Below are 9,330 nucleotides of genomic sequence, written 5' to 3' on the forward strand. Positions count from 1 at the left end.
GAATGGGGTGGAGGTTAAGATCTGTTTGTCAAGGTTACGTCTCCAGTGACCTATGTTTTTCAGAGATGCCCTGCCTTGTCCCTTATGCACACCACAACACTGCCAAGATATTAGAAACCCACTGAGGGATTAATGATGGGGATACAAGCACTCCCCCCCCAAACCAATCAAACACCTGGAGAGATGTTTCATATTCAAACCATGAAAAGAATCTGTGAGAATTTTGTCTAATTCCCAACACTGGAACCACCCTTACTATGGGACTTAGGAATCTGGCTTGACTTAGGGCAGAGGATGGTTTGAGGCCATTTGTCTTTATTCACCCCTGTGGTACCTTTATCAACAGATTGCTGGAGGAATGCCAGTCATTTTCCATGTCCAAGCTAATCCCTCTGCTCTCTTTAGATCTGACCGCCCCGTACTTAGTTGCTGCTAACTTCTTATGGAACTGCACTCAGCTGCACAGTGTCTGAGGCTAAAGATGTGAGAAGGGACATCAAGAGCATCGCCTGGCCGTGGCTCATCCTAGATGAGTCAGCGACAATACCTTGCCTCCTTCTAAATTTTAAATGACCAGAACCGAGAAGCCAGAGTGTTTCTGACAAAACTTATGTCACGAGATGCACCCAGAGCTACACTGTGGTTAAGCTGTAAATGCTCCAAGCACAGGAAAAGAAGCCAAAGCTTACTTCATGTCTGGGGTCAGTGATCGGTGGCTGTGATTGTAGGTGTTTTGATGAAGTAGTTTTAGTTCACTATCGATCACATAAAAGGGAAATATATTATATTATCATATTAATTTATTATATATTAATCACACACACAATGCACTCTTTACAAATGGTGTAGAGAATGTGAAGAACCTGCCTCAGCCCCTGCATTGTTAACCATGCATGGTTCTTACAACGTCAGAGCCAACCACTCTTCAGAATTTTCTGGTTTCCATTTAATTGCTTTTCTTTATGTTTTCCCACATATACTTGCATACTTTAGTAAAATACCGCTTGATTTTAATGTGTTTCTGAAAGCACAAAAACACAGCCATCTAGCCTAAGCTTGACTTAAGTTTCATCTCTTCACTTAGCCCTGGGCTCTGGAGAGTAACCTTTGCTAGTGCTCATCTTTCTGTTCATTAGTGTCTCCGGCACCAGATAGACGCTCAAGGACATGCATATCCCAGCTGATGTGTTTGGCCTATGTTTGACTGATATTTGCTTCTGTTTTAGTTTTCAAGCACTTGACATCATAGTTATGTGAACACCATAGTAATTTCTGAAGCTACAGAAGTCTGAGGGAATTCATAGTTTCCTAAATACTCATTTCTGATCTTATCAGCTAAGTTCCGGATTCGGAACAGTAGTTACGCTGACTGAAGCCCCATTTCTTCAGGCACTGGACATGGTCAGACTCCAAGCCTTCGCAGTTCCCGTGAGTAAAGAAGGGCTTTCCATGTGGTTTCGACATGTGATTTCTCTGGGAGTTGGAACACTTTTCATATGGTTTTGGTTATTTGTCCTATTATGGTGATGGGCTTCTCCAAATGTTTTGTCTCATCTTTTTTTGAATTGTTTCTTATTGGTTTCCAAGAATTTGAAGATGCCCTTATGGACAGGAATCTTTAGCTGGTGACATTTAGTAATGAGCTTGAATATTCTTAGAGTTCATGAGGCTGGTTCAATAAGATCAGAGCCACCCTCTACCTCAAAATAGTGAAGACTTTGATCCTCTGCTTTCCTGAAATGTTTTGCCATTATGCCTTTCATATTTAAATTTATGACCCATCTGAAAACCGTCCCCATAGTCCCCCTATTTTGTATGGTATAGAGACTTAGTTTTTTTTTTCTCAGAATGGGCAACAGATGTCTAACCATTTATTGGAATCTGATCCTGATGTGTCTATAGAACTAGGTTCAGGCTGCATGCCTGTGGATTTATTGGCATTTTTTTGTCCCACGATCCGTTTGCTTATCCCTGTCTGTGTCTTCACTAACACACTAACATTTTAATATTTTTACAGAGTGTTGTACTTGGTAAGGCAAACCCATTCTTTAGTTGTTTGATGGAAGGCTGTTTATTTGTTCATTAATCTTTTATTTAGAATTGCAACTGCATTTGCACACAAAACCATGGAATTTTCACTGGAATTGTCCTGAATCTACAGATCAATTTAAGCAAAAGTGGGAGATAAAACACTTGTGTGACATTGAGCATTTTTTGTGGTTGTTTGCAAAGAGGCTGTATGTTTTTGCTTTAGTATTTGGATCCAAATTTCTCTGTTTAATATTTAGTTTCCAGAATGCAAGAACTTATATTTTATAAACATAAAATATAGACAATCCAACTTAAAAGTGGGCATATTAACTGAATAAACATTTCACCAAAGAATATATAGACAGTAAGGATTGAAGAGTTCTGTGTCATTAATGGCTAGAGACATGATTCCACACTCACTAAGATGGCCAAAATCAACAACAACAAGTGCTGACAGAATGTGGAACATTGCTACTTAAAATAGTGCCAATTAGAATAGAAAATATTTTGCAACCTTGGAACGCAGTGTTCTAGCTCCTCAGATGTTAAGAACAATTATCCTGTGACTTGATAATTTCACTGCCAGGTAATGTATGTACTCAGGAGAACAGGAAATAGGTGACAGAACAAATCTGTTATTTGAATATTCACACTACATTATACCCCACACAAACCAGACCGACTCCTATACTCACAAATGTGGTCTATTCAGCCGCTGGAAATTTTTTGCTCGTTAAAATAAATGAAGTGCTGGTGTGTACCTTAACATATATAAACCTCAAAAATATCATAAATAAAGCAAGTACAAAAGAAGGCCACATATTGCATTAACTATATATCTAATTATGCGAAGGGTTTAAAATAGACAAATCTGTAAAGACAGAAAATAGACTAGTGACTTTGAGGATGTGAGGGACAGAAGAAAAGGTGATTCTAACAGGCAGGGTTTTTTTTCTATGACAACTCTAAAATTAGTGATAATATTTACACAACTTTGTGAATATGCTGTGAACTTTTGATTACATGATTTAATTTTTACATATTTAATTTGTGTGCATGTATAAAGACAGACAGACAGAGAGAGAGAGAGACAGAGAGAAAGAGAGAGAGAGAGAGGTAGTAGGGAGCATGGGGGCCCCTTTGTTCTGTCCCGCCCCACTAGCTTACACCCGAAATAATCACACAGTATTGTATTAATTAAATTACTGCCTGGTGCATTAAATCTAGCCTCTTCTTGACTAACTCTTACATCCTGATCTAACCCATTTCTGTTAATGTGTATAGCTACTTGACTGTAGCTTACCAGCATGAGTCTAACCAGTGTCTGTCTGGGGCAGAAGAACCATGGCATCTGCCACATTTCCCTTCTTCCCAGCATTCTGTTCTGTCTACTCCACCCACCTAAAGGCTGCCCTATCAAAAGGCCAAGGCAGTTTCTTTATTCAACCAATGAAAGCAATACATAGACAGAAGAACCTCCTACATCAGAGAGAGAGAGAGAGAGAGAGAGAGAGAGAGAGAGAGAGAGAGAGAGAGAGAGAGAGAGAGAGAGAGAGAGAGAGAGAGAGAGAGAGAGAGAGAGCAACTTGTGGGAGATAGTTTTTTCCTTTTTTCCTTTCTCTACCCCTGTGGGTCCTGGAATCAAATTCAAGTAGTCAGACAGCAGACAACTTTACATATTGAACTTTCTCACCAGTTCAAATAATACATTTTAAAAGGGTAAATTTATAGTCTATTAATTTCTCTATATAGCTGTTATTAAAATTATGTTTTGGTTTTCTTTTCTTTTTGAGAGAGCAAGTGGTAGAAGGAGAGAGAGGATGGGTGTGAAGTAAGGGAGGTAGGAGGGGAAAGAATATAATCAAAATATATTGTAGGGAAAACTTTTTTAAATAAAAAAATTAAAAAGATTTAAAAAAGAAAATAAAGCAGCAAAAGCACAGGCTCTGGCAGAGGCAGGCTTACCATTAGCAAGCCCATGTCCTGCTCCAGCTAGGTGCACACTGCACTCCAGGCTGCCCTGCAGATAGATGTGACCTCATACTGAGTTCAAACCCTTTGCACAACCAGCGGGCATGTTCTGCTCCACTGCAGGTGTGGCGTGGCACCTCCGTGATTTCTCCTTTCAGACAAGTCTGGTGACTTTATCTCTGTTTGATATTTAGTTGCCGGACTGCAGATAGCAGTGTTTCTGATGCTTGGACAGTATTTTCTTGGCTTCCCCCCACAAGAACTCTGCTTCTGTGTTCTTACAACTCAACCCTTGCTTTTCTCAAAGGCATCCTTTAGGTATTTCTTTAGTTTAGGACTCTTCATGCAAGGTCATTCATTGTGCCAAGATGGCTTTGCTACCGTTTCGTTCTTCTGTGGCATCAGTTGTTGTTGCTGGGAAATGGTTCCTGCCCGCCTCAAGGGCCATTTTGGCATGACCTCTGCCTCTAGCCTCTAATTGCTCTCAAGATGCAGCTGTAAGCTCATCTCACCCTTTCAAACGGACACCTCAGTGGCTTTTTGTGTTTCTATGGAGTTGTGCAGCTTCCCCGCTGTCTGTGTAGAGGTTTATGTTGTTTGCTTTGGGGCTCCTAAATCTAAAAGCAAGCATCTTGAAGCAGTTTTAGGAAATCCTTAATTGCTACTTTCTTCCCTCCTCTCCGTTCTCTTTGCTTTTGGCAGTTGAGATCAAAACTTCAGGGCTAAAGTTCCATGTTATCGTTATCCTTTCTTGTTTTCTAACCCATTTTTGATGTTCTCTACTTAATTTTCTGTCTAAATTCCATTTCTTTTTCATTTCTCCTGAGGATACCCAATTCTTCTCTTTTTGATTTTTTGTTTTGAAAATTTCATAGATACACACAGTGCATCTTAATCATTTCCACAGCCTCCCTTCCTCTAACACCCCTCCCATTCTTAGGTCCCTTTAAAAAGTACCTACAGAATCCAATTATTGCTGACTATATGTGCATAGATGTGGGGCCACTCATTAGGGGAGTGGAGGGTGAATCAGAGGCTAGTCTATTCAAGACCAGTCAGGGGCTCCCTGATTACACAGTCTCAGGGTTGTCGTGCCTTTCCTATATCCCTCCTTCATTTATAGTTGACATTGTTCAGTAGTTAAAGGCTTTGTCTTCTTTCACTGTCTCTAAACCACTCAAAATGCGCTAGTTTCTTTTGTGTTTGTTCAAATCATCAACACGCTGCTCACTCATTGTGTTCCTGGCACTCGGCTCTGCGCTCTGCGGAACCTGGAGTTGATGGTTTGATAGTCTGGGAATGCGTGTGCCTCTGTTTGCTCATCTCCGAGACATGTTGTCTATTTCTAACACGAGCCAAGTGTGTCTGTCTTCTACGTCCAACAGCCTCTGCCTTGTCAGTAGGAAGGGTGCTCATTTCTGACAGGAGGAGCAGTCCTCGATGGATCTGACCTGAAAGTACATTCTCTGTCGAGCAGAATGCTGGATGCCAAGGCACGTCTGATGCAGGAAAAAAAAAAAATCAACATTCTGCTTATTTGCAGAAGCTCAGAGAAGTTTCAGGTTGGCATTTTTTCCCCCTCTAACTGCAGGTGCAGCATAAGCTCTCAGAATTTAGGTTCTGATAGCCCATTCATGCCGCAGGAGCCCAGTCACATGGGAGGGCACTTCGTAGCGCAGCAAGACTGAGCCTCTTTGCTTCTTACTTATTAGTCTAGGAAGAACCTTTGCCGTAGTGTCTCCTCTACTATAGAATAGGGATGGGAGAGGAGTTTACATTTCAACCCAAAGCAAAAAGAGCAACAGTCAGTCTCAGCTGACAGACATTCCCGACGCCCTATTGTAACTTAAGCATGCTCATGGCAGCTTTTTTACTGATAAAAAAGTACTTGTTACAGAGCACATACCATAGAATGAACCAAATGTACAAAGTGGGGCTTTCTGTTTAAATAAATAGAGCGCCACTTGACATCTGGTGAAAACGTCTCCAAAGCACCCTTTGTTCTCATTTGCTGCATCCACGAGTTTCGCGAGCTGAGACGCTGCCCTGTTAGGGAAGGAAGCACATGACTATTAGCTTTCCTTTGCTGCGAGTGTCTGAAAAATCTTGCATCTCGAATCTGTAGTTATTATAGGGTTTGGCGTGTGGGTGGCTGAAAATATGGGACTTGGCCTTTTGGTGCCAAACTTTGCTGCAGCTTCAGCTGTCTGTATACAAAAGACATGGCAGCGTGTACTGCTTTCCTTTAATATTGGAATTGTTGGCCGCGCCAGTGGAGTAGGGAGTATGTGGATGGTGCTGTTGATCTTGGAGCCTGCCAGTCTCAGAGAATCTTAATTGATGAAGATGCTGTTAGGAACAGAGTGAGCATGTGGGTGTGTGGGGGGGTGGCTCGGTGAGAGTTCCACAAGAAAGGATGCTGTCCTGGGCCCTCCTGCATCCCCTTCTGGCCACACACCCAGTTTCCCCCTTCTTCCCTCTTCCTTGTCTCAAATTAATGTCTTTGATTTGCTAGTTCTCTAACGCCCATGAAAATAGAAATTAAATGACAAACTTTTCTGCCATGTGGCCCATTCTTTGGTTGAAATTTCTTGACATTTTGCTAGGTTTGGAGAAATAAGAAAATGGAAGATGTCAGTTTTTGGACAGCTTCTGCTGTAAGCTTGATTGCATGCAAGCCATGAACGGGAAGTAGGCTGAACTCGCGAGACCTGGGGGCAGTTGCGTTTCTGCTTTCCTTTCTAGCCTATACCTCTCTTGTCCTGCTCTTTGAGATCTCTCCATTCTCCCCATCTCTGTAGCTAAAGGGAGAAGCCATTCCAGGGAAATGGGAAAGAGCGGATGATTGGTTCGTGCCACCCACAGAGGCTTTGAAATTCATGTCTTTGGAGAGTGTTTGTTGTTGTTGACTTTTCAAGTTAATTTTTTAGGTTAGTATTCAGAGTCATTTTGGCACCATCATTTGCGTTCTGTGGTGTTTAAAAGTGATACTAATGATGACATTCTGAGATAATTTTCACATGGTTCTTTCCTGTGAATGTGACCTGATCCCCGACAGTGTGGGCTGAGGGTGTTAGACATTTCGTGTTCTCATAGTCAAGGTGATTTCCACATGTGGACTCCATCCTCTCAATTGATGTCTGCACTCACGAACCTCCTCCCTGTGCTCAGCCTGGCCTTCCTGCTGTGTCCGGAGTGGGTTTGATTCAGTGAAGGAGACTTTAGTTCTTTGGGATAGAGACTCTACTTCGGTCTATACAGATGATCTGTGGTATCCAGGGCGACTGGTTCCAAGATACCAGGGTGCCAAACTTCACAGAAGCTAAGTTCCGTATTAGAAAAGACATAGTATTCACATATAATTTGAGCACATCTCTTGTGCTTTTGAAATAGTCGCTAGATTATTTTGCCTGACACACTATAAATGCTATGGAAATAACTATTATACTGCTTTGTTTATAGACTAGTGACAAGAAGGGATACCTATGCAACTTTGCTATGGTTGTGGCCTTCTCTTTTGAAACGTTTTCTGCCTGTGATTATGTGAACTCACAAACGCAGAAGCTATGGATATGGAGGGCTGACTGTGTATTAGTAAATCCTGTGGCACAGCCCGTGGAGCATGGGTCAGGCCGGGGACCTGGAGGACACAAAACAGGCTTGTCTCTCCTAAGATGCTTTTAGTTCATAAGCAACATGATTTACGAGGCAGTGTGCAAAACACAGTGGACGTTTGGTTTAAAAGGTTATAAAAACTTAGCATTTGATAACAGAAAAGACCAAGGGTATGGAGTCAGTGAAGAGTCCTTTGTAGCACGGGCTCCAGGAGGCTGAAACAGTTGTATCGCCTTAAGGCTAGATGCTGTGGACAGGACTTGTATAAAGGTATCCAAGGATGGGGAAAGTCTCAGAATAGCAGCATTTAAAGCCTATGGTACATCCCAAGGAGGAGTGACCATATGTGACAGGCTTACAGTACCACCAATAGGTTTCAGAAACATATTTCCTTGTGACACAGAATCCACTGGCTTTGCCATACCAATCTGAGTATATTCTACAATTCAAATCCTTTCTGTTACGTAAAAAATTATAGTTCAGTGCCTGAACTGGCCTTCTCCCATAGCCACACTGATGAATATCTTGCATATCACCATAGAACCTTCATTTGGCGATGGATAGAGATAGAGACAGAGACCCACATTGGAGCACTGGACTGCGCTCCCAAGGCTCAGATAAAGAGCAGAAGGAGGGAGAACATGAGGAAGGAAGTTAGGACCACAAGAAGTGTGTCCACCCACGGAGACGGTGGGATAGATCTAATGGGAGCTCACCAAGGCCAGCTAGACTGGGACTGATGGAGCATGTGATCAAAGCAGACTCTCTGAATGAGGCCGACGGTGGAGGCTGACTGAGAAGCCAAGGACAATGGCACTGGGTTTTGATCCTACTGCATGTGCTGGCTTTTTGGGAGCCTAGTCTGTTTGGATGTGCACCTTCCTAGACCTGGATGGAGGGGGGAGGGCCTTGGACTTCCCACAGGGCAGGGACTTCTCTTAGGACTGGAGAGGGAGGGGGAGTGGGAGTGGGCGGAGTGGGAGGGGAATGGGAGGAGGGGAGGAGGTGGAAATTTTTAATAAATAAATAAAAATCATAGTTCATAAACACATATATGAAAATATAGGATGTAAAAAATCTAGTGAGGAAAATGTAAGTGTAGTAGAATAAAGAAAGGCAGTAATGATGCAGTTATATACTATAGTATACATTCTACAAGTTCTTTACATTTGTTAGCTGACAATGCAAACAAGTTTTGTTTCGATGGAATACGTATAACACAAAATCGGTCATTTTGGTTTTCAGAGTACAGAGGTCTTGCACACTGTTGCGGTGCTATACAGCTGCCACTATGCCGTCTGCGTTCACAACCTTTCATCCCACAAAACTGACCCTCTGTGCCTGTTACCTGCTAGCTACCACACCTGCCTGCTCCCTCCAGCATCTGGCAACCACCATTCTGCTTTCCTTTGTGAGTCTGACTGGTGAATCTGCCTCATGCCAGCAGGATTACATGCCATCTATCTTATTTTTTGGCGTCCATGTCTCTCTTGGCACAAATTCCTCAAAGTTCATCGATATTTTAGCGTATGTTAGAGTGCCATTCCTTTTTAAGGCTCGCTAGTATTCCATCGGGTGTATGCTCCAGATGTTATTCATCTTCTGCTGATGGACACTTGACTAGTTCTACATTTCCAGTATTGTGTTCAGATCTGCAATGGCTGCACAAGCATCTGCTTGGGTCCCTGCTTTCAGTTCTCTGAGTGTTCCCTC

Source organism: Arvicola amphibius, chromosome 11, assembly GCF_903992535.2.
Source record: "Arvicola amphibius chromosome 11, mArvAmp1.2, whole genome shotgun sequence".
Taxonomy (NCBI): domain Eukaryota; kingdom Metazoa; phylum Chordata; class Mammalia; order Rodentia; family Cricetidae; genus Arvicola; species Arvicola amphibius.